Source organism: Triticum aestivum, chromosome 6B, assembly GCF_018294505.1.
Source record: "Triticum aestivum cultivar Chinese Spring chromosome 6B, IWGSC CS RefSeq v2.1, whole genome shotgun sequence".
Classification (NCBI taxonomy): domain Eukaryota; kingdom Viridiplantae; phylum Streptophyta; class Magnoliopsida; order Poales; family Poaceae; genus Triticum; species Triticum aestivum.
In genome coordinates, this window is record NC_057810.1 from 420,853,589 (window position 1) to 420,878,769 (window position 25,181).

The following is a 25,181-nucleotide window of genomic DNA, read 5'->3' on the forward strand; positions in this document are numbered from 1 at the left end:
ACTATCCTTGTGTTCAAAATCTTCTATGAAGTATTCATAGGAGGAACCCTCCTTGCAATGCCGAAGACAATATGCGCGCCGGACTCGTCGTCATTGAAGCCTGGTTCAGCGGCTACTGAGGGAGTCCTGGATTAGGGGGTGTCCGGATAGCCAAACTATCACCTTTGGCCGGACTCCTGGTGAGGGAGTCCTGGACTAGGGGGTGTCCGGATAGCCGGATCACCATCATCGGCCGAACTATCATCGGCCGGACTATCATCATCGGCCGGACTCCAAGACTATGAAGATACAAGATTGAAGACTTCATCCCGTGTCCGGAGGGGACTTTACTTGGCATGGAAGGCAAGCTTGGCGATATGGATATGTAGATCTCCTACCATTGTAACCGACTCTATGTAACCCTAGCCCTCTCCGGTGTCTATATAAACCGGATGGCTTTAGTCCGTAGGACACAACAACAACCATTACAATCATACCATAGGCTAGCTTCTAGGGTTTAGCCTCCTTGATCTCGTGGTAGATCTACTCTTGTAACATCCACATTATCAATATCAATCAAGCAGGACGTAGGGTTTTACCTCCATCAAGAGGGCCCGAACCTGGGTAAAACATCGTGTCCCTTGTCTCCTGTTACCATCCGCCTAGACGCACAGTTCGGGACCCCCTACCCGAGATCCGCCGGTTTTGACACCGGCATTGGTGCTTTCATTGAGAGTTCCTCTGTGTCATCACCGATAGGCTTGATGGCCTCTTCAATCAACAACGACGCAGTCCTGGGTGAGACTTTTCTCCCCGGATAGATCTTCGTATTCGGCGGCTTCGCACTGCGGGCCAACTCACTTGGCCATCTGGAGCAGATCGAAAGCTACGCCCCTGGCCGTCTGGTCAGGTTTGGAAGCCTAAACTTCACGGCAGATATCCGCGGAGACTTGATCTTCGATGGATCCGAGCCGCCGCCAAGTGTGCCGCACTGTCACGATGGGCACGACCTAACTCTGCCGCCAGACAGTACCTTGGAGGCCGCACATGAATCCGCTCCGACCCATAGTCCGGAGCCGATCGCGCAGATCGAGGATGGGTGGCTGGACACCGCCTCGGGAGCCGCAACTTCCACGGTGATGGAGCCGAACACTGACCTTGTCCCTTATAAAGCTCATGACTCCGAGGTGCCGGACTCCCTTCCGGACTCCAAACCTCCTACGCCCCTGCCAATCGAATCTGATCGGGCGCCGATCATGGAGTCCACCGCTGCGGACATCTTTTAGCACTCACCCTTCGGCGACATCTTAAATTCGCTGAAGCATCTCTCGCTATCCAGAGAGCCCTGGCCGGACTACGGTCAGGATGGTTGGGACGCGGACGACGAAGAAATTCAAAGCCCACCCACCACCCACTTTGTAGCCACCGTCGACGATCTAACCGATGTACTCGACTACGACTCCGAAGACATCGACGGTATGGACGACGATGCCGGAGACTATCAAGAACCAGCGCCTACATGACACTGGAAGACCACCTCGTCATACAACATATACATGGTGGACACCCCAAAAGATGGGGACGGCGAAGAAGCAGCGGAGGCAGATTCCTTAAAGAAACAGCCCAAGCGCCGACGTCAGCGGTGCCGCTCTAAATCCCGCCACAGCAAGAATGGAGATTCCGGCACAGGAGATAACAACACCCCAGAAAGTGCCGAAGACAACCCCCTCCAGCAAGAGTCAGCGCAGGAGGATGCAGAAGCAAGCCCTCACAAGAGAGCCGCAGATGAACAGGTCGAGGATGATAATTACATACCTCCCTCTGGAGACGAGGCAAGCCTCGACGACGACGAATTCGTCGTGCCTGAGGATCCCGTCGATCAAGAGCGTTTCAGACGCAGGCTAATGGCCACAGCAAATAGTCTAAAGAAAAAGCAGCAACAACTTCAAGCTGATCAAGACCTGCTGGCCGACAGATGGACCGAGGTCCTCGCGGCCGAAGAGTATGAACTCGAACGCCCCTCCAAAAGCTACCCAAAATGCAAGTTGCTCCCCCGACTAGAGGAGGAAGCATACAAACCTTCATCACCAACGCACAATACGGCAGACCGACCACCTCGTGGCCACGACAGAGAGGCATGTAAGCCCTCCACCAAAACCGTACCTCGGCACCACTCAAAAAGTGCGAAGCCACGGGGGAACGCGCTGGACTTGTGGGATATATTGGAGGACAAGGCAAGACAATCCAGATCTATCTACGGATCATGTGGGCGCCCCAAGACCCACAACGAATACCGTCGTGCTGGATACAACTACTCCGGCCGGGCCGGACACAGCAGACAACGCTCTCTTGAGCTACGTCGTGATATTGCTCAATACAGAGGCGCCGCACACCCACTATGCTTCACTGACGAAGTAATGGATCATCAAATCCCTGAAGGGTTTAAACCCGTTAACATCGAATCCTACGATGGCACAACAGACCCCGCGGTTTGGATCGAGGACTATCTCCTTCATATCCATATGGCCCGTGGCGACGATCTTCACGCCATCAAATATCTCCCGCTCAAGCTTAAAGGACCAGCTCGGCATTGGCTTAACAGCCTGCCCACAGAGTCAATTGGGTGCTGGGAAGACCTGGAAGCTGCATTCATCGACAACTTCCAGGGCACGTATGTGTGACCACCGGACGCAGATGACCTAAGCCACATAATCCAGCAGCCAGACAAATCGGCCAGACAATTCTGGACACGGTTCTTAACAAAGAAAAATCAAATCGTCGACTGTCCGGATGCAGAGGTCCTCGCTGCCTTCAAACATAACATCCGCGACGAGTGGCTGGCCCGGCACCTAGGACAGGAAAAGCCGAAATCCATGGCAGCCCTCACATCACTCATGACCCGCTTCTGTGCGGGAGAGGATAGCTGGCTAGCTCGTAGCAACAACCTCAGTAAAAACGCTGGCAGTCTGGATACCAAGGACCGCAATGGCAGGTCGCATCGAAACAAAAACAAACGCCGCATTAACGGCGACAGCAATGAGGATACGGCAGTCAACGTCGGATTCCGAGGCTCTAAACCCGGTCAACGGAAGAAGCCATTTAAAAGAACCACTCCGGGCCCATCCAATTTGGACCGAATACTCGACCGCTCTTGTTAAATACATGGAACCCCCGAAAAGCCAGCTAACCACACCAACAGAGATTGTTGGGTATTCAAGCAGGCAGGCAAATTAATTGCCGAAAACAATGACAAGGGGCTACACAGCGATGACGAGGAAGAGACCCGGCCGCCGAACAACAGAGGACAGAAGGGATTCCCCCCTCAAGTTCGGACGGTAAATATGATATACGCAACGCATATACCCAAGAGGGAGCGGAAGCATGCACTAAGGGACGTATACGCGATGGAGCCAGTCGCCCCAAAATTCAACCCATGGTCCTCTTGCCCGATCACTTTCGATCGAAGAGACCATCCGACCAGTATCCACCATGGCGGATTCGCCGCATTGGTTTTAGACCCAATCGTCGATGGATTTCACCTCACGAGAGTGTTGATGGACGGCAGCAGTAGCCTGAACCTGCTTTATCAGGATACAGTGCGCAAGATGGGCATAGACCCTTCAAGGATTAAACCTACAAAGACGACCTTCAAAGGCGTCATACCAGGTGTTGAGGCCAATTGTACAGGCTCAGTCACACTGGAAGTGGTCTTCGGATCCCCGGATAATTTCCGAAGCGAGGAGTTAATCTTCGACATAGTCCCGTTCCGTAGTGACTATCACGCTCTGCTCGGACGGACCGCGTTCGCAAAATTCAACGCAGTGCCGCATTACGCATACCTCAAGCTCAAGATGCCAGGCCCTCGTGGAGTCATCATGGTCAATGGAAACACGGAACGCTCCCTCCGAACGGAGGAACATACAGCGGCTCTCGCGGCAGAAGTACAGAGCAGCCTTTTAAGGCAATTTTCGAGTCCGGCCGTTAAACGACCGGACACGGCCAAACGCGCCCGGTGCAACATCAACCAAGACCACCTGGCATGTTCCAAGCATGCGTAGCAATGCGGCCCCAACCCCAGCCCTCGCACAATTGCAAGACAAACTCTCCGCGTACATAATTACGCCCTGGAGATACCATGGGCATAGGGGGAGAGGCACGACCACAACAGACCCAGAGTGCGGTTCGACCACACCAGGGGCTCCCAAGTGTGTCGCTCTTTTTATCTTTTATTTTTCTCCTTTTTTATACAGGACTCTGTCCGGCGGCGAACCTGCCGAACTAATGATGCAACAGCCAGGGAGGGATAAAGGTTGCGACGAACACTCAGGTGGTCTCCATTGCGGGCATTAAATTTGTTAAATACACCATTCCGCGGCCTACCCCTGGAGGGAGACGCCTTTAATTAGTCCAATCCCTTGATTTCCGCACTATTTGTATCATTCCGCACTCATAGCAGATCTTCTTGAATAAATAATGCAGCATTTTTTGCCCATAATTGCATTACTTTATATATGTTCATTTACGACATGTTGCATCCGTATATTTTGGTACGACCGAATACACTAGGGGCTTATGTTCCCCGCATTATGGTGTGATAAGTCTGAACACTTTCACAAGTGCGGCACCCCGAACTTATAGCATTATATGAATCGGCTCCGAATCATGTCTTGGGTCAATAGTTGGGTTTGCCCGGCTCCCATGTTTGGCACCTTACGTTCCGTTATATCGGCTAAGGTAGCACTGGGAGAACCACTGCGATTGCGCCCCGGTTAGGCCGGGTTAACGCCTTAGTGGAGAAAGCTAAAACTGACTGTGATGATAAGGCGAGAGACTGGTCGCTGTTCGAGAGGTCCTTTCGAGTCCCTAAAGACTCATGCCGCTTCGAGCGAAGAACCGGATAATGTCCGGCCAAGGCGTGGATAGCGCCCCGAACTCGGTCTTCCGAATACTAGGGGCTTCGCCGAAATTTAAAATTATAGAATTCTATGGCTAAGTGAGTGTGTTCAAGAATTATAGGTCCGGTTGCCTTGTTCGTTGTGTTGAGCGCCTCCCTAGATGGACCCAAAAATGGGAACAAGAGTGCTCAAGTTTATCCCGAACACCCCAGCACTCGTGGCATGGGGGCTGAAGCCGACGACTTGCCATCTCTCAGATTTAATAAACGGCCGCACAGAAGGTAATATTTTAAATCAATAAGCGTTGCTTAGCGCATATGAACGAAGTTTTCAGTGCACAGGATAACACATTGCGAATTCACTCAATAATTACATCCCGGGGGCACTCATCTGCAATCTTGCAGGCACCCTTCAGGATAGTGTTATATTACATCTCGGGCGTACGATACTCCTTGCCCGTTGGTGGCGCGTCAGTGATAAGCTTCTCCGCATCCAGCTTGCCCCAATGCACCTTTGCGCGGGCAAGGGCCCGACGAGCACCTTCAATACAGGCGGAGCGCTTGATAACCTCCACCCAGGGGCACGCATCCACCAACCGCCGCACGAGGCCGAAGTAGCTCCCAGGCATGGCCTCTCCAGGCCACAGCCAGACTATGAGGCCCTTCATGGCCTGCTCGGCTACCTTGTGGAGCTCGACCAGCTGCTTCAGCTGGTCGCTAGGGGGCACCGGATGGCCAGCCTCAGCGTACTGAGACCAGAAGACCTTGTCCGTTGAGCTCCCCTCCTCGGCTTGGTAGAATGCGGCGGCATCAAATACACTGCAAGGCAGATCTACAAACGCCCCTGGAGAGCTCCGAATTCGGGTAAGTAACACGTAATTTACATTCACATGCTTGCTTTGCATGAAAATTGCCTTACCCGCTGCTATCTTCTACACCGACTCAATCTCCTGAAGGGACTTATGGGCCTCGGCCTTGGCGGCTTTGGCACTTTCGAGAGCCGAGGCAAGCTCGGACTCTCGAGTCTTTAAGTCACGCTCCAAACTCTCATGCTTTTCCATGAGAGCCTGGAGCTCTTGCCGAACCGCCGCCACCCGCGCCTCCTGCTTTTCTCGCTCTGCCCGTTCCGCGGCCACGTTGCGTTCGGCCGCGGACACGGCCTCCTTCAGGTTTGCCACCTCGTTCGTGGCCCCTGCAGTACCCATGTTATCCTTGTTATTTTTTGTCGCAACCTAAATCCTTTTTTGTAAGGTACAAATTCAAAGTGGTGTTACTCACCTTCTTTGTCCTGGAGCTGCTTCTTGGCACGGCCGAGCTCTTTCTCGGACCGCTCGAGCTCCTGCTTCAAAGCACCGACCTCCACAGTCAGTGCGGCAGAGGTTAACAGCGCAGCCTCCAACCCATATTGACATAATTTTTTAGCAACTTTGCGTATATCTTTTTTAGATCCTCAGTCCGGCTTTTCTTTCCGAACACCGAACCGAGCATCAGGGGCTACTGTCTATGCGGTATTACATTGCATATTTTTAACTTCTTACCTCAAAGCCTGATAGAAGGCTACTGCAGGCTTCGGTCAGCCCGCTCTTGGCGAGCTGTACCTTCTGAATCACCGCACTCATAATAGTGCAGTGTTCTTCCTCGATGGAAGCGCCTTGGAGCGCCTCCAACAAATTGTCCGGCGTCTCCGGTTGGACGGAGGCCGCCGGCGTCACGGTCTTGCCCTTCTTGTGAAGGGGCCACCGGCCGGACTCCGGAACCACTGCAGGTTCCGACGTAGAGTCCGGCGCAAAGTCCGGGAGGCCGCCTTGTGGCGCCTCCGGAGCCTCCCCCTGATGGGTCCCTTCTTGGGATCCCACCTCGGCGTCCTCGGCGTCGCGAGGGGTGGAGGCGTTCGGGATGGAATCTACAATCGACGGAGCCAACGACCCGCTCGATGAAGTGGGGAGATCATCATTGGCCGGACTACAGGCAGCATGCGGCATTAGAATGACACTATGTGACGCAAAAGAGAAATTATAAATCATTCAGGAATCCGGATACTTACGATCTCGCCGGAGGCCTGGCCCTTGAGGGCCATTCTTCGTCGCCAACGTTGACGTTGGCGGAGCTGTCCGGGGGAATAGTCCTTCCCCTCTTGGACCCTTCGGCGTCAACTGATGGGGAAGCCTTCCTCTTCCTCTCTCCCGCCTCTGGGAGAGAGTCCTCTTTCTCCTCCTCGTTTTCGAGGGAGGAGTCCGCCTCGGAGTCATCGGACACCTGAAAACGGGAACTCTTTCGAGTACCCGTGGCCTCCTTCTTGGCCTTCTTCTCCGGCACCACGTGCGGTGCCGGAACCAGCAGCCCCGCTAGGCGGGCGTCTACTGGGCTTTCTGGCATAGGAGCCGGACAGATGATCTGCTCCGCCTTCCTCATCCAGTCCTGTCAAAAGAACAGGGGAAATTGAAACCCGCATAGAGTCAAACTATGAATAGCAAGTGTCCCGTAAAGGGGTAGAATCGCTTACCTCGTCAGCTTGGTGCTGCGAGCGAAATCCACGATCTTCGGTGGCGGATGCGGGGGCTTCGGCGCCCTTAAAGAGCACTTTCCAGGCATCTTCGTACCTAGTGTCGAAGAGCCTGCTCAAGGTCTGGTGCTGTGCCGGATTGAACTCCCACAATTTAAATGCCCGTTCTTGGCACGGGAGGATCCGGCGGATGAGCATGACCTGGACCACGTTGACAAGCTTGAGCTTCTTGTTCACCAGCCTATGGATACAGGCTTGTAGTCTGGTCAGCTCCTCCGAATTACCCCAAGTCAGGCCACTCTCCTTCCAAGAGGAGATCCGCATGGGGATCCCAGATCTAAACTCGGGGGGCTGCTGCCCATTTAGGGTCACGCGGCTCGGTGATGTAGAACCACCCCGATTGCCATCCCTTGATGGTTTCCATGAAGGTACCCTTGAGCCAGACGATGTTGGGTATCTTATCCAACATGGCGCCTCCGCACTCCGCCTGAGTGCCCTTCACCACCTTCGGCTTGACGTTGAAGGTCTTGAGCCACAAGCCGAAGTGAGGCTGGATGCAGAGGAAGGCCTCGCACACGACGATAAACGCCGAGATGTTGAGGATGAAGTTTGGCGCTAGATCGTGGAAATCCAGGCCGTAATAGTACATGAGCCCTCGGACGAAGGGATGCAGTGGGAAGCCCAGTCCACGGAGGAAGTGGGGAAGGAATACGACCCTCTCATGGGGCCTGGGGGTGGGGATGAGCTGCCCCTCGTCGGGCAGCCGGTGCGCGATGTCGCCGGATAGATATCCGGCGCTGCGCAGTCTTTCGATGTGCCCCTCCGTAACGGAGGAGATCATCCATTTGCCTCCCGCTCCAGACATGACTGGAGAAGGTCGAGACGAGATGAGCGGGCTTGGGCACTGGAGCTCGAGTTTGCGGAGATGGATAAGCAAAGGAGGAAGAAGGCGTAGGTGAAAGGGTGGATCCTAATCCCCTTATATGGGCGGGCGAAGTCTACGCGTCCCCCACCGGCCTGGTAAAACTCGCTTATCCCCCAAGCGTCACCATCAATGGCGCGGTTGGGTTACCCACGTCCGTATTGATGAGAATCCCGGATTAAGGGGAACACGATCTCTGCTTCGACAAGACGTGCCAAGGAAACCGCTTCGCTAAATGCGCTGAGGTGGTAGAGTAAAAAACGATTCAAGTAATGGCTTGGTAGTGGCGTGACGTCATGCCGCAAAAAACGTCAGCAGATTGAACTTGTGTATATATTATTCTCTCTACGGTGGAATGTGGAATTTATTTTGCAGAGCCGGACACTATCCTGGTGTTCACAATCTTCTATCATTCGGAGGAGGAACCCGCCTTGCAATGCCAAGCAATATACGCGCCGGACTTATCGTCATTGAAGCCTGGTTCAGGGGCTACTGAGGGAGTCCTGGATTAGGGGGTGTCCGGATAGCCGGACTACCATCATCAGCCGAACTATCATCGGCCGAACTATCATCATCGGCCGGACTCCAAGACTATGAAGATACAAGATTGAAGACTTCGTCCCGTGTCCGGAGGGGACTTTCCTTGGCGTGGAAGTCAAGCTTGGCGATACAGATATGTAGATCTCCTACCGTTGTAACCGACTCTATGTAACCCTAGCCCTCTCCGGTGTCTATATAAACTGGATGGCTTTAGTCCGTAGGACACAACAACAACCATTACAATCATACCATAGGCTAGCTTCTAGGGTTTAGCCTCCTTGATCTCGTGGTAGATCTACTCTTGTAACATCCACATTATCAATATCAATCAAGCAGGACGTAGGGTTTTACCTCCATCAAGAGGGCCCGAACCTGGGTAAAACATCGTGTCCCTTGTCTCCTGTTACCATCCGCCTAGACGCACAGTTCGAGACCCCCTACTCGAGATCCGCCAGTTTTGACACCGACACCTGGACTATGAAGATACAAGATTGAAGACTTCGTCCCGTGTCCGGATGGGACTTTCCTTAGCGTGGAAGGCAAGCTCGGCGATACTGATATGTAGATCTCCTACCATTGTAACCGACTCTGTGTAACCCTAACCCTCTTCGGTGCCTATATAAACCGGAGGGTTTTAGTCCATAGGACGAACAACAATCATACCATAGGCTAGCTTCTAGGGTTTAGCCTCTCTGATCTCGTGGTAGATCTACTCTTGTACTACCCATATCATCAATATCAATCAAGCAGGAGTAGGGTTTTACCTCCATCGAGAGGGTCCGAACCTGGGTAAAAGCATCGTGTCCCTTGTCTCCTGTTACCATCCGCCTAGACGCACAGTTCGGGACCCCCTACCCGAGATCCGCCGGTTTTGACACCGACAGTGGGCATCACTCATCATCATGGACCCTCATTGGCAAGGCGTTCCGTAGCGGATTCTATTGGCCCACGGCACTCAGTGACGCCGTGAAGCTAGTGAAGGCTTGTGAGGCCTGCCAATTCCATGCCAAGCAGATCCATCAGCCGGCGGGGGGTCTGCAGACTATACCCCTTTCATGGCCGTTTGCAGTCTGGGGGCTGGACATCCTGGGCCCGTTCCCTCGGGCGCCGGGGTGCTATCGCTATCTCTACGTCGTCGTGGACAAGTTCACCAAGTGGGCTGAGGTGGAAGCTGTCCGCACCATCCCCACAGGCTCCACGGTCAAGTTCATCAAGGGCCTCGTGAGCCGATTCGGAGTGCCTAACCGCATCATCACCGACAATGGTTCGCAATTCACCAGTAACCTCTTCAAAACATATTGTGCTAACCTTGGAACACAGATATGCTACGCTTCAGTAGCGCACCCCCGGAGCAACGGTCAGGCTAACCGAGCCAACGCAGAGGTCCTGAGGGGCCTCAAAACTAGGACCTTCAAGAAGAAGCTGGAGGCCTGCGGCATGGGCTGGCACGACGAGCTCCAGTCCGTGTTGTGGTCCATCCGCACGACCGCGGCCAAACCAACTGGCGAGACTCCGTTCTTCCTCGTCTACGGAGCTGAGGCAGTCCTCCCTCACTAGGTCAGGCGTCATTCCGCACGGGTCCTGGCGTTCGACGAGGCACAGCAGGATGCCATGCGGGGGACGGATCTCGTGCTGCGGGAGGAACACCATCGAGAGGCTGCACTGCAAGCGGCAAGGTATCAATAGGCGCTGCGGCGGTACCACTGCCGCAACATCCGCCCCAGGACTCTTGAGGTAGGGGACCTCGTGCTTAGGCGGGTCCTCTCCAGGGAAGGGTTGCACAAGCCCTCTCCCATGTGGGAGGGCCCATTCAAGGTTGTTCATGTTTCCAGGCCCGGCTCCACGCGCTTAGAGACCCAAGAGGGAGTACCCATCCAAAACGCGTGGAACATTCAACATCTCCAGAGATTCTACCCCTGAGCGAGACCCAATGCCTGTGGAAAAGGCCTGATGCCTGTGAAGAAGGCCAACGCATGTGAAGCTACCCTATTTTGGAGAAGGCCCGGTGCCTGTGAAGAAGGCCAACGCCTATGAAGCTACCGCGTTTTGGAGAAGGCCCGGTGCCTGTGAAGAAGGCCAACGCCTGTGAAGCTACCGCGTTTTGGAGAAGGCCCGGTGCCTGTGAAGAAGGCCAACGCCTGTGAAGCTACCGCGTTTTGGAGAAGGCCCGGTGCCTGTGAAGAAGGCCAATGCTTGTGAAGCTCGCCGCCCGTGACACTCTCACGTAATAATGAGTGGGGCTGTACACGCCCCAGAGTCTGCAGAGTGCCGCCCTCGGGCCTCGGGGGCTCCCGCCCATGCCCTGTGGTAGCACTTAGCTCCGCGCTGGTGAGAAGACGTCGAAGACTAGATTAGGTGCCGGACGCGGCTTTTTCATTTTCTTTCTGCAGTTGGCTTGCTCTTTCCTATTTGGAGTTTTATCGAAGCTATCCCTGCCTCTGGCTCGAGCCCCCCTTTCTCCTTTTTTGCTCACCTGCTTTGGTGTTCCCTCGCGCAAGTCTCGCGAGGGAGGTGCGCAGGTGCCCTCGCGAGCGTTTTCTACCTTGGTCGCCTAAAGATCTCCTATCCGGGTCCGCTGACGGAGCACCACTCCCAGTCCTTGCCCCCACGAACATCGCGACGCGAGCACGGGACCTGGGTTGGTCGTCCCTGCAATCGAACCAAAAGCTACCCCTCTTGACTAATCCCTGCAGGACATAAAGGGCACGGCAAGGCCTCGACCTCTGGAGGCAAAGACCGCTACAAGCCTCCACGGGTTAAGTAACTCCCGGACACGGGTACACGGCACGTAAACGTAGCACGGAAATAGCAGAAACAACACGATAATTAGCAATGACGGTTCAACATGCCCCCGCGGGGCCCTACACTACTTCCTCTTTTTGCAGGAAAGGAAGAAAGGCAAAACATGCATGACTAGCTCGGCACCAGCCCACGACAAGGGCTCGTACTGCCTCCGGAGCTCGGTCAGATTCCCTCTTCTCGCTTCACCGGGACATGACGGCGGACCGGCCTGCTACATTCCCCCAGGCGGGCGTAACGACGCGGGGGATGGTTGTGACCCCCGCTGGAGGAGCTGCTGCCTGAAGGAGAGTCGCCAAAGCTCGGCGAGCCCCGGGCGCTGCAACCCACGCGCCTGCCGTCATCCTCACCCTGATCAAAGCCAAGGCTGGGCGCCCTGCCATGGTCATCGTTTTCGGGGCAGCACCTAGCACGGCGACTGTCGTCCCCGAACACCCTCACATAGAGGGTGGCGTCGACGTCGAACCTGAAGTGCAGGGTGCTGCACCGGCCCAGGCCACTCGCGCGGGCAAAAGTTTGCCAGCCGCGGGTCAGGGCCAAACCCCCGGCGGCGGAAACCTCCAGTGAAGTCCAGGAGGCCCTGCTGCAGCAGCCGTCCGCCTGAAGCTAGAGGCCGCCCAGAGCGCCAGCCGGAAGCTCACCTATGAAGAAGCGAGGAAGCTGGAGCCAAGTGTTGGTCGGGTCCGCCGACCACACGACGAACTCTGGCAGCACTTCCGTCGAGCAGAAGCATGGTCTGGGGGGCCGCGCAGCCGCAGCATGCTTCCCGTCGACGACCGGGCGCTCGTCGCCATGCAGGGAGCCACCTTTGCGACCGCGGGAAGCCACCACGGGGGATGCAGGGTGCTTGCAGGGGCGGCCCCGACCGCGCTTGGTTGGAGGGGAGTCAGGCCCTTCCTGGCGAGCCTTTCCCTTCTCCGCGGCCGAGAACCTCTTTGGCGGAGCCATGGAGATAGCGAGTAGTCAGGGTGAAGAAGAGGAGGAGCAGCAGAGGGAGACGAACTGGAGTGGCTTGCGCCGTTCCGCACTTATAGCCGGAGGAGGCCAACCGTCGGCCTCCACGATGCAGGTAATCATGACCCGTCTTTGCATGCAGGGACATGTCGAGTCGTGCGGTCACCGAGGCGCCATGGGGAAGCGGAGACGCCCACGTCCAATCAACCGCCATGCGGCGCCCAAGGCTGCAGGCTGTTGGGGCCCGCGGCGCTTCGCACTTGCCCCTTCGCTTCTCTACTAAGCCAAGTCCGGGAGCGCCTTGGGCCCGGGGGCTACTGTCGGCGTTCTGGGAACGGGGGTCCCTAGACTTTCCTTCCTGCGGCCTGCGGCATGGCTCAAGTGGGGGCCCAATGCAGCCCAGCTTTATCAGCTCAAGCTCAAGACCCTCGCGAGGGGCCAAGCCTCGCGGGGTGGATGACAGGGACCTTCCTCAGGAGCAGCCTCCTCAGGCGGGCACGCGAGGAGGCAGAGAGATCAAGGCGGGGCACCTCCCGAGGGGCCCGTGACGCAAGCCATGACGATCGGAGGCCAAGCGGGTGCCAGGCGGGCGCCGGCCTACACGGTGTCCTTGTTTCCCTTTTGGTGCTAAGGGGGCAAGCACAGGCCAAGGCATCAGGCAAAGGTTACCATTTCGGTGCAACAAGACCAAGACCAGCAGAACGGCAGGATGCAGATCGTTGTGGAGCCCAGGGCGGCGTCACCGTCAGAGCCTTTGGCAGCCGAAGACCAACTTTAGTCAGGATAAGTGTACCAGATGTTCCCCTTCAAAATGGCCAATTGTTGGCGCCCTTCCCGCTCATTATTTGGGGAGAGGCCCAGGGCCTCGCTCTATAAATAGGACTAGCCACCACAAGGTAGAGGTATCTGGAGATCGACCAGAGAGAGAGAGAGAGAAGCGACTGAACTCACCCAAGCAGTTCATCGCACAAGCTCAAGAACAGCCCCTTGCGAGGCTGTTCTCCCTTTGTACTGTTCATCATCAGCCCCTGAGGCAATCCACCACACCACACACAGGAGTAGGGTATTACACCACAATGGTGGCCTGAACCAGTATAAATCGCGTGTCCTCTGTGTGTTCATCTTTCTTGCCTAGATCTTTGCGAGACTTCGAGACGTGAGCTGGTAGGGGAGAGATCTTCATGCGCAACCCAGTGTTCGAACCTCAAGGGTCTGCCGGAACCCGAAATCCGACACTTCTCTGCTTTGGTAACGCCTAGCATGTTGTTGATAGAATGCGGAATGGGTCTTAGCAATGTCGCGCTCCTCTTCGAGTCCACCTAGGTTGTCCTGCCGATCTAGTTCGGCTTCTTTCTCTTCGTACATGCACACTCTAGGTGAGTCATGAAAAATATCACAGGGCAACACGGCCTCTATGCCGTACACCATAAAGAAAGGTGTGTATTGATGACCCACAAGTATAGGGGATCTATCATAGTCCTTTCGATAAGTAAGAGTGTCGAACCCAACGAGGAACAGAAGGAAATGATAAGCGGTTTTCAGCAAGGTATTCTCTGCAAGTACTGAAATAAGTGGTAACAGATAGTTTTGTGATAGGATAAATTCTAACGAGCAACAAGTAACAAAAGTAAATAAAGTGCAGCAAGGTGGCCCAATCCTTTTTGTAGCAAAGGACAAGCCTGGACAAACTCTTATAATAGGAAAAGCGCTCCCGAGGACACATGGGAATATCGTCAAGCTAGTTTTCATCACGCTCATATGATTCGTGTTTGGTACTTTGATAATTTGATATGTGGGTGGACCGGTGCTTGGGTGCTGTTCTTACTTGAACAAACATCCCACTTATGATTAACCTCTATTGCAAGCATCCGCAACTACAACAAAAGTATTAAGGTAAACCTAACCATAGCATGAAACATATGGATCCAAATCAGCCCCTTACGAAGCAACGCATAAACTAGGGTTTAAGCTTCTGTCACTCTAGCAACCCATCATATACTTATTACTTCCCAATGCCTTCCCCTAGGCCCAAATAATGGGGAAGTGTTATGTAGTCGATGTTCACATAACACCACTAGAGGTTAGACAACATACATCTTATCAAAATATCGAACGAATACCAAATTCACAAGACTACTAATAGCAAGACTTCTCCCTTGTCCTCAGGAACAAACGTAATTACTCACAAAGCATATTCATGTTCATAATCAGAGGGGTAATAATATAAATAAAGGATCTGAACATATGATCTTCCACCAAATAAACCAACTAGCATCAACTACAAGGAGTAATCAACACTACTAGCAACCTACTAGCACCAATCCCGGACTTGGAGACAAGAATTGGATACAAGAGATGAACTAGGGTTTGGAGATGAGATGGTGCTAGTGAAGATGTTGATGGAGATTGCCCTCTCCCGATGAGAGGAGCGTTGGTTGTAACACACGATGCTGCTATATCTCCCACGTGTCGAAGCACGACTTAGAGGCATAACCGCATTGTGGTTTGTCGCAAGAAGGGTCATCTTCACACAATCCCATGTAATGAACAAGACTGGGATAAAGGGTTGGCTTACAATCGCCACTTCACACAAGTACTTAAATAAATCATACATCAATCAGAGTACACACATAGTCCGACTACGGACGAAGCCAAAAGAAAAGAAGATAACCCAACTACTAGATCCCCGATCGTCCCAACTGGGCTCCACTACTAATCAACATGAAATGAAACATAGCAACGACCAAGATCTTCATTGAGCTCCCATCTGAGCTTAGTTGCATCGCCTGCACTGGTATCATCGGCACCTGCAACTGTTGTGATAGTATCTAGTGAGTCACGAGGACTCAGCAATCTCAAAACCCGCGAGATCAAGACTATTTAAGCTTAAGGGTAGGAAAGGGTAATGAGGTGGAGTTGCAGCAAGCACTAAGCAAATATGGTGGCGAACATACGCAAATAAGAGCGAGAAGAGAAGCAACGGAACGGTCGAGAAGCTAGAAGTGATCAAGAAGTGATCCTGAAACTACTTACGTCAAACATAACCCAAAACCGTGTTCACTTCCTGGACTCCACCGAAAAGAGACCATCACGGCTACACACGCGGTTGATGCGTTTTAATTAAGTCAAGTGTCAAGTTCTCTACAATCGAATATTAACAAATTCCCATCTGCCACATAACCGCGGGCACGGCTCTCGAAAGTTTATACCCTACAGGGGTGTCCCAACTTAGCCCATCACAAGCTCGCACGGTCAACGAAGGATATTCCTTCTCCCAGGAAGACCCGATCAGTCTTGGAATCCCGGTTTACAAGACATTTCGACAATGGTAAAACAAGACCAGCAAGACCACCCGACTGTGCTGACAAATCCTGATAGGAGCTGCACATATCTCGTTCTCAGGGCACAACGGATGAGCAATCCGTACAACTAAAACCAGACCTGAAGTTTCCTTGAGGGGGCGCTGCAAAGGGCTCTAGTTTGGACCAACACTCAGAGGAGCATTGGCCCGGGGGGTTAAAATAAATATGACCCTTGAGTCTGCAGAACCCAAGCGAAAAAAGGCTTAGGTGGCAAATGTTAAAACCAATGTTGGGCCTTGCTGGAGGAGTTTTATTCAAAGCGAACTGTCAAGGGGGTCCCATAAATCACCCAACCGCGTAAGGAACGCAAAATCAAGGAACATAACACCGGTATGACGGAAACTAGGGCGGCAAGAGTGAAACAAAACGCCAGGCATGAGGCCGAGCCTTCCACCCTTTACCAAGTATATAGATGCATTAATTAAATAAGACATATTGTGATATCCCAACATAATCCTGTCCATCATGAAGCAATCTTCAACTTCACCTGCAACTAACAACGCTATAAGAGGGGCTGAGCAAAGCGGTAACATAGTCAAGCAACGGTTTGCTAGGAAGGGTGAAAAGGTTAGAGGCTGACATGGCAATATGGGAGGCATGGTAAACAAGTGATAGGTAGCGGAGCATAGCGATAGAACGAAGCAACTAGCAAGCAAAGATAGAAGTGATATCGAGGGTAATGGTCATCTTGCCTGAAATCCTGCTAGGAACAAGAACGAGTCCATGAAGTAGACGAACCAACGTAGTCGAACTATCAAGTTACCGGAACGTTACCGGAACTATCAAGTAGAAGTGCAACCGGAAAGAAGCAAACAACATGGTAAACACACAAGCATAAACATGTCATGATGCACAAGCAAGTATGATGCATGTCCAGTTTAATGAGGCATGGCATGGCAATATGCACAAACAACACTACAAGTTAAGTGGAGCTCAATATGCAACGATTTGCATATTGACTGAACACCACATTGACATATTTAGTTTAATCTCGTTTAAGCTACCAAACAATATTAACTATTGTTAAACATGGCAAGAGGTGAAGCATAATTAAACTATCTATTTAGGAAAGTTTAAATGAGGCCGGAAACAACAAACAACAATTCCGGAAAATCCCCATATGTCATTTAGCAATTTAAAGCAAACAATATTTTAACATTTTAAATGTTGTTATCATGATGCGGATGACATGCACAAGATTTATGCAATTTTATGAAAACGTTGACATGAGCATGTTATGAAGCATTTGTCACCATGGCGGAACAAAAAGGGTGCCACGACAACTACAACGGAAATGGTGCCATGGCAACATTCCGATGATCCGACAACTCATTGAGATACCGGTGCAAAAGAGCAAGTGTGCGGATGTGCGGAACATGCAAAAGATGGTGGGGTGATCCCGGTTACCGGGTTCCCACGGGTCGACGGCACGGCAAACGAGGAGGAACGTGCATGAAGCAAACGGGCACGGTGCAAACACGAGCATCTCATACAACACATGCATTCGGTCCACGGGCGTCGTCTCGGGTTTATAACGTTGAAGCGTGCGTTTCGGGCGGATCGAGTTTGTAGTGGAAGTAGTCGTTCACGGGTCGTCGTGGGAAGTAGTTGTTCACGTGGCGACAGTAGTGGAAGCAGTCGTTCTCGCGACGGTAGTGGAAGTAGTTGTACACGTTCGTTTCGGAGAGGTACTTGACGAATCCAACGTCTTCGGGGTGACGGTAGTGGTACACGTTATCTTGTGGAACTGCACAGTTCGTTGTGTAGTCGTACACGCGGTCTTTGGCGAAGATGGTCGTACACGCATGTAGATGAACTTGACGGGTCATCAACCTCCTTCTACTGGGCGTCATCTCGGCCTTGACAAAGATGGAACGAAACGCGACGGTTGTGGTACGTGGCGAAAATCTCGAAGATGACCTTGGAGTTCCTGGTTGGGTGGTTGTGGAGTCGGGGTCAAGGACCTTCTGGTGGAGCAGTGGTGCCGCGTGGCGCATGGTAGCATGCAGATGGGGCGGTTGTGGTAGAAGATGCAGAGGCACGCGAGCGATGATGATGCTGAGCAGGAACTTGGGCGAACTGCCTTGGCCGAAATGGAAGGTGGAGGTCGGCTTGTAGCAGAGGGACGGCAGGAGCGGAGGAGCGTCGTGGTCAGGTGAGCGACGGGGCACAGCAGCGATGCGGCAAGGAGCTCCAGCTCTTGTCTATAACGGGCAGAGGAGCTCCAACAGGGACCGAGGCACGGCAGGGAAGGACCCTGGCGAGGCACAGCCAGATCCAGTGGTGGCGAATGGGCGCGACGGCGATGGGGCCCCTGGTAGTCGTAGAGGAAGCAGAGGACAGCGCAGGTCCGGCGACGATGGAGAACAGCAGGATGCGGCGAGGCTGCGCTGGCACTTGGCGAAGGCGTGGCCATGGATGACGGCGAGGTGGGTTGAGGGCGGCGGCGCTCCTGGTCGCAGCGACCGGACTCCGGCGACGAGGAGAAGGCAGAGGGGAACGAGACGAGGGTGCGGCGCTGCTCTCTCTCTCTCTCTCTGCAACGATGCATCGAGGGAGGAGGGGATCGAGCAAGGCTCTCCCTGGTGATGTGCGCGAGTGGCGGCGGTCAGGAGGGAGATGGGGATCGAGAGGAGAGATGAGGGTCGGGCTAGCTAGGGTTATCGAGCTGGTGGGGGCGGCTGGGCCTCCAGGGGCAAATGAGACGGCCTGGTTTGTGGGCTGACGGGCAACCAAAGAAAAGAAGTGAAAAAAAAGAGAGTTGTTTGGACCGGGGAAAAAAGGTTTGAATTTATTTGAAGGATCAAATAAATTCTAGTCGAGCCCAAGCTTTGGAATGTGGCTACTTGACATAATTTCGAAGCGCCATCACTTGATTTCGAATAAAAGGAGAAGGGCCAACGATTAGAATAGTTGGAAAGGAGAGAGATTAAAATGCAAGTTTGTTTTTTGTGATTCCACATTAATGAAATATTTTATAATAGCTCCCTAATATTGGGAGGATATGTTATAAAGAGAAGTCACCCTTCCCTCGATTTAAATGGATCAAAAAAATCCATACAATTTATTTAAAAGAGTTATAAAATTAATGATATGATGACATGATGCAATGTAAGATACGGCATGATGAATGCACAAACAAAACAAATCGCACGACAAAACTCGGAATAGCTGGAAGTCTTCTGGAGCGTCGGTCTCGGGGCGTTACAGGTGATGATGATGGTGATGATTTCCCCCTCTCGGAGGGAAGTGTCCCTAGCAGAACAGCTCTGCCGGAGCCCTAGATTGGTTCCGCCCAGGTTCCGCCTCGTGGCGGCGGAGTCTATTCCCGAAAGGTTGCCTTCTATTTTTTTCTCATCGAAAAACTTCATATAGGAGAATATGGGCGTCGGAGAGCCACCAGGGGGGCCATGAGGTAGGGGGCGCGCCCAGGGGGGAGGGCGCGCCCCCACCCTCGTGAGCAGGGTGTGGGGCCCATGGCCTTCATCTTTGGCGATGATTTTTCTTTATTTATTTTAGGATATTCTGTGGAGTTTCAGGACTTTTGGAGTTGTGCAGAATAGGCCTCCAATATTGGCTCCTTTTCTAGCCCAGAATTCCAGCTGCCGGCATTCTCCCTTTTCAGGTAAACCTTGTAAAATAAGAGAGGATAGCCATAAGTATTGTGACATAACGTGAAATAACAGCCCATAATGCAATAAATATTGATATAAAAGCATGATACAAAATGGACGTATCAACTCCCCCAAGCTTAGACCACGCCTGCCCTCAAGTGAAAAGCCGATAACAATAAATATGTCCTCATGTTTAGAGGGAGAGGCGTCGATAAAAATAAAATATGGGCATGAAGGCATCATGATTATTTCATAACAGCGACATATATAGATTTTGTCATATGATTACTCATGTTCAAGTGATGATCTTTTCACAAAGCCAAAGTATGAATCAGAAACCTTATTGAGCTCCAACAAATTATAACCTCGGTCATTGAAGCAATTGCAATTTATCATAACATCGGAAAGAGTCTATGTCAGAGCTTAAAAGCAAGTCCATGTACTCAACTATCACTTAGTCCTTCATAATTGCTAGCACTCATGCAATACTTGTGGTTACGGAGTTTTAATCAGAGACAGAGAAAGATAGGGGCTTATAAATTTGCCCCACAACCTTTTACCTCAAGGGTAATGTCAACAATAATAATTCATGCTCCCCTACATCCAATTAGGTATATATATCATGTTCTTTCCAACATGTTGAGCTTGCCAAGGATAAAATAAAAAGGGAAAGATGAAGATCACCATGACTCTTGCATAAGGTAGAGGATAATAATAAAAGATAGGCCCTTCGCAGAGGGAAGCAGAGGTTGTCATGCGCGTTTAGGGTTGATGCACAAAATCTTAATGCAAAAGAACGTCACTTTATATTGCCCCTTGTATGTGGACCTTTATTATGCAGTCCGTCGCTTTTATTGTGTCCACAACAAGTTCGTACAAAGTTTATTTTCTCCGCACTAATAAGTCATGCATATTTAGAGAGCAATTTTTATTGCTTGCACCGATGACAACTTACTTGAAGGATCTTACTCAATCCATAGGTAGATATGGTGGACTCTCATGGCAAAACAGGTTTAAGGGTATTTGGAAGCACAAGTAGTATTTCTACTTGGTGCTGAGAATTTGGCTAGCATGAGGGAGAAAGGCAAGCTCAACACGGTAGAGGATCTATGACAACATACTTTATCTCAAATGTAAGAAAACATAACCCATTATGTTGTCTTCCTTGTCCAACCTCAACTCTTTAGCATGTCATATTTTAATGAGTGCTCCCAATCATAAAAGATGTCAATGATAATATATCTATATGTGAAACCTCTCTTTCCTTAGTACTTCCTATTAATTGCAACGATGACCAAAGCTATATTTGCCAACTCCCAACAACTTTTAATCATCATACACTTTCTATGTGAAGTCATTACTTTCAATAAGATCAATATGAACTCTTTGATTCTTTTTATTCTTTTTCTTCTAATCACCCAATATCATGGCAAAATAATCAAGCCCTTGACTCAACACTAATCTTTATTATATAGCTCACGGACTCGATTACAAAGAAGGATCATAAAGCAAAACTCAAAACTAGATCATGCCAAGACTTCATTCTACTAAATCAAGATACTACTAAAAGGATCGAACTAAGAAAAATGGTAAAGATAGGAGTTGTGATGGTGATACGATACCAGGGCACCTCCCCCAAGCTTGGCAGTTGCCGAGGGGAGTGCCCATACCCATGTGATTATTTCTCCTTCTTTGTTGTTGGCGTAATATTCTTGGCGATGATTCCCCTCAGAATACGGTTCTCCTCCTCGAGCTTATTGACTTGCTGCTTGAGGTCCATTATTTCCTTGCGAAGCTTTCCTGTAATGGCTAACGCTCCTTGCACCCAAGGGTGTTGCATAGCTGCGGGAGAACAAGAGACACTCCTCCTCATATTTTCATAGGAAAGAAATTTAACATTGGAAAGGATAACCGAGTTTGGAATAGCTGAGCTCTATAGTTACCCCATCCTAAACCCAGCTCGAAGGCGAGAGGTCACTTCTTGATCTTCCATGGCATCTACCCTTATCAGGTTAGCCTCCATCTCTTCCTCCGTTGCTGGCCCAAAGTGGTCAGCATCGCTGTTTGCCCTTGGTTCCGGTGCCGAGTTAGATACCCGACTCTCCCCGACTAACTCTTGAGAAGACATCTTGATCTAATCTGCAGTAGCAACAGCTCGAAACAAAAACAGAGGATATTTGCGTGATACGAGAGTCAAAACCTTCGGGAGTATATATAATGAATTTTTACCGAGCAAAATACATACTATGCAAGGAAACGGAGTCCGGAGGGCACACGAGGTGCTCATGAGGTAGGGGCGCAACCTCCACCCTCGTGGAGGCCTCGTGTCCTCCCCGGACTGCTACTTATTTTTCTATTTTTCTAAATATTCCAAAATGGAGAAATATTGCCTTAAAAATTGTTTTGGAGTCGGTTTACTTACCGCACCACATACCTATTCCTTTTCAGAGTCTGGAACGTTCTGGAAAGTGTCCCTTATGTATTCCTCAGGGGTTACGGTTTCAATAATATTGGTTTCAACATTTATAGGATTACCTGAGATATAGTGTTTGATCCTTTGACCATTTACCACCTTCGGATTTGTGCCTGCAAAGTTGTTGATTTTTATGGCATCGGAACGATAGACCTCCTCGATAACGTAGGGACCTTCCCATTTGGAGAGAAGTTCTCCTGCAAAAAATCTTAAACGAGAGTTGTATAGCAATACATAATCACCTACATTAAACTCACGCTTTTGTATCCTTTTGTCATGCCACCTTTTAACTTTTTCTTTAAACAACTTGGCATTTTCATAAGCTTGGGTTCTCCATTCATCAAGTGAGCTAGTATCAAATAACCTCTTCTCACCGGCAAGTTTGAAATCATAGTTGAGCTCTTTAATAGCTCAATATGCCTTATGTTCTAGTTCAAGAGGTAAGTGACATGCTTTTCCATCAACCATTTTATACGGAGACATACCCATAGGATTCTTATATGCAGTTCTATAGGCCCATAATGCGTCATCAAGTTTCTTGGAAAAATTCTTCCTAGACCTATTGACAGTCTTTTGCAAAATTAATTTGAGCTCTCTATTGCTCAATTCTACTTGACCACTAGACTTCGGGTGATAAGGAGATGCAATTCTATGATTAACATCATATTTAGCAAGCATCTTACGGAAAGCACCATGAATAAAGTGTGAACCACCATCAGTCGTTAAATATACAGGGACTCCAAACGTCGGAAAAATAACTTCCTTAAGCATTTTAATAGAGGTGTTATGATCAGCACTACTAGTTGGGATAGCTCCTACCCACTTAGTAACATAATCAACAGCAACTAAAATATGTGTAAAACCATTAGAGACAGGAAAAGGTCCCATATAATCAAAGCCCCAAACATCAAATGGTTCAATAACAAGTGAATAATTCATAGGGATTTCTTGACGTCTACTAATATTACCAATTCTTTGACATTCATCGCAAGACAAAACAAACTTACGGGCATCCTTGAAGAGAGTAGGCCAATAAAAACCGGATTGCAATATCTTATCTGCAGTTCTGTCTCCAGCGTGGTGTCCTCCATAAGCTACGAAGTGACACTTGTGTAGGATCTGTTCCTGTTCATGCTCAGGTACACAATGTCTAATAACACCATCTACACCTTCTTTATAAAGGTGTGGGTCATCCCAAAAGTAATGTCGCCAGTCATAGAAAAACTTTTTCTTTTGCTGGTATGTGAAGCTAGGTGGTATAAATTTAGCAACAATATAATTAGCATAATCAGCATACCATGGGGTGCTACGAGAAGTGCTTATGACATTTAATTGTTCATCAGGAAAGCTATCGTCAATAGGTAGTGGGTCATCAAGAACATTCTCGAACCTAGATAAGTTGTCTGCAACAGGGTTCTCAACTCCTTTTCTATCAACAATATGCAAATCAAATCCTTGCAACAAGAGAACCCATCTAATGAGTCTAGGTTTTGCATCTTTCTTTTCCATAAGATATTTAATAGCAGCATGGTCAGTGTGAATAGTTACTTTAGAATCAACAATATAGGTCTGAATTTATCACAAGCAAATACAACCGCCAAAAGTTCCTTTTCGGTAGTAGCATAGTTTCTTTGAGCATTGTCTAGAGTCTTACTAGCATAATGGATAACATTTAATTTCTTATCAACTCTTTGCCCTAGAACAGCACCTACAGCATAATCACTAGCATCACACATAATTTCGAAGGGTAAATTCCAATCAGGTGGCTGAACAACAGGTGCATAGACTAATGCTTTGTTAAGTATTTCAAATGCTTCTACACAATCATCATCAAAGACAAATGGTACATCTTTTTGTAATAAATTAGTCAGAGGCCGAGAGATTTTTGAGAAGTCCTGAATGAACCTCCTATAAAATCCGGCATGACCAAGGAAACTTCTTATACCTTTGATGTCCTTGGGACATGGCATCTTTTCAATAGCATCAACCTTGGCTTTATCAACTTCAATAACTCTTTCAGAAACTTTGTGCCCCAAGACAATACCTTCATTAACCATTAAAGTGGCACTTTTCCCAATTCAGGACAAGATTAGTTTCTTCACATCTCTGCAAAACTCGAGCAAGATTGCTCAAGCAATCATCAAAAGAGGAACCATAGACGGAAAAGTCATCCATGAAAACCTCACAAATCTTTTCGCAAAAGTCAGAGAATATAGCCATCATGCATCTTTGAAAGGTAGCAGGTGCATTACATAAACCAAAAGGCATACGTCTATAAGCAAAAGTACCAAAAGGGCATGTAAAAGTAGTCTTTGATTGATCTTTAGCCGACACAGGTATTTGAGAGAAACCAGAATAACCATCTAGAAAGCAATAATGTGTATGTTTGCATAATCTTTCTAGCATTTCATCAATAAAAGGTAAGGGGTAATGATCTCTCTTAGTAGCCTTATTTAATTTGCGGAAATCAATTACCATCCTATAACCTGTGATAATTCTTTGCGAAATCAATTCATCTTTATCATTAGGGACAACAGTAATACCTCCCTTCTTAGGGACACAATGGACAGGACTTACCCACTGACTATCAGCAACGGGATAATTTATACCTGCCTCCAGAAGCTTGAGTATTTCTTTTCTTACCACTTCTTTCATTTTAGGATTCAAACGTCGTTGAGGATCACAAACTGGTTTGGCATCCGCTTCCAAATTTATTTTATGTTGACATAGAGTGGGACTGATGCCTTTAAGATCATCCAGAGTATATCCAATAGCGGCACGGTGCTTTTTCAGAGTTTTCAATAATCTTTCTTCTTCATGCTCTGAAAGATTAGTGCTAATAATGACAGGATATATTTTCTTTTCATCAAGATAAGCATATTTAAGATTATCAGGCAACGGTTTAAGCTCAAACACGGGATCACCCTTGGGTGGAGGAGGATCCCCTAGGATTTCAACAGGCAAATTGTGTTGCAGAATAGGTTCCTGTTTAAAGAATACTTCATCTATTTCCCTTCTTTCATTCATAAACATATCATTTTCATGGTCTAGCAAATAGTGTTCTAAAGGATCACTAGGGGGTACGGCAATAGAAGCAAGACCAATAATTTCATCCTTACTAGGCAATTCTTCCTCATGATG

General features: G+C 49.9%; 1 pseudogene; it reads right to left on the minus strand.

The window, feature by feature from the left end:
• Positions 1-23,534, minus strand: part of LOC123134183 (uncharacterized) — a 146,149-nt pseudogene extending 122,615 nt beyond the window's left edge.
• Positions 23,535-25,181: the final 1,647 nt, after the last annotated feature.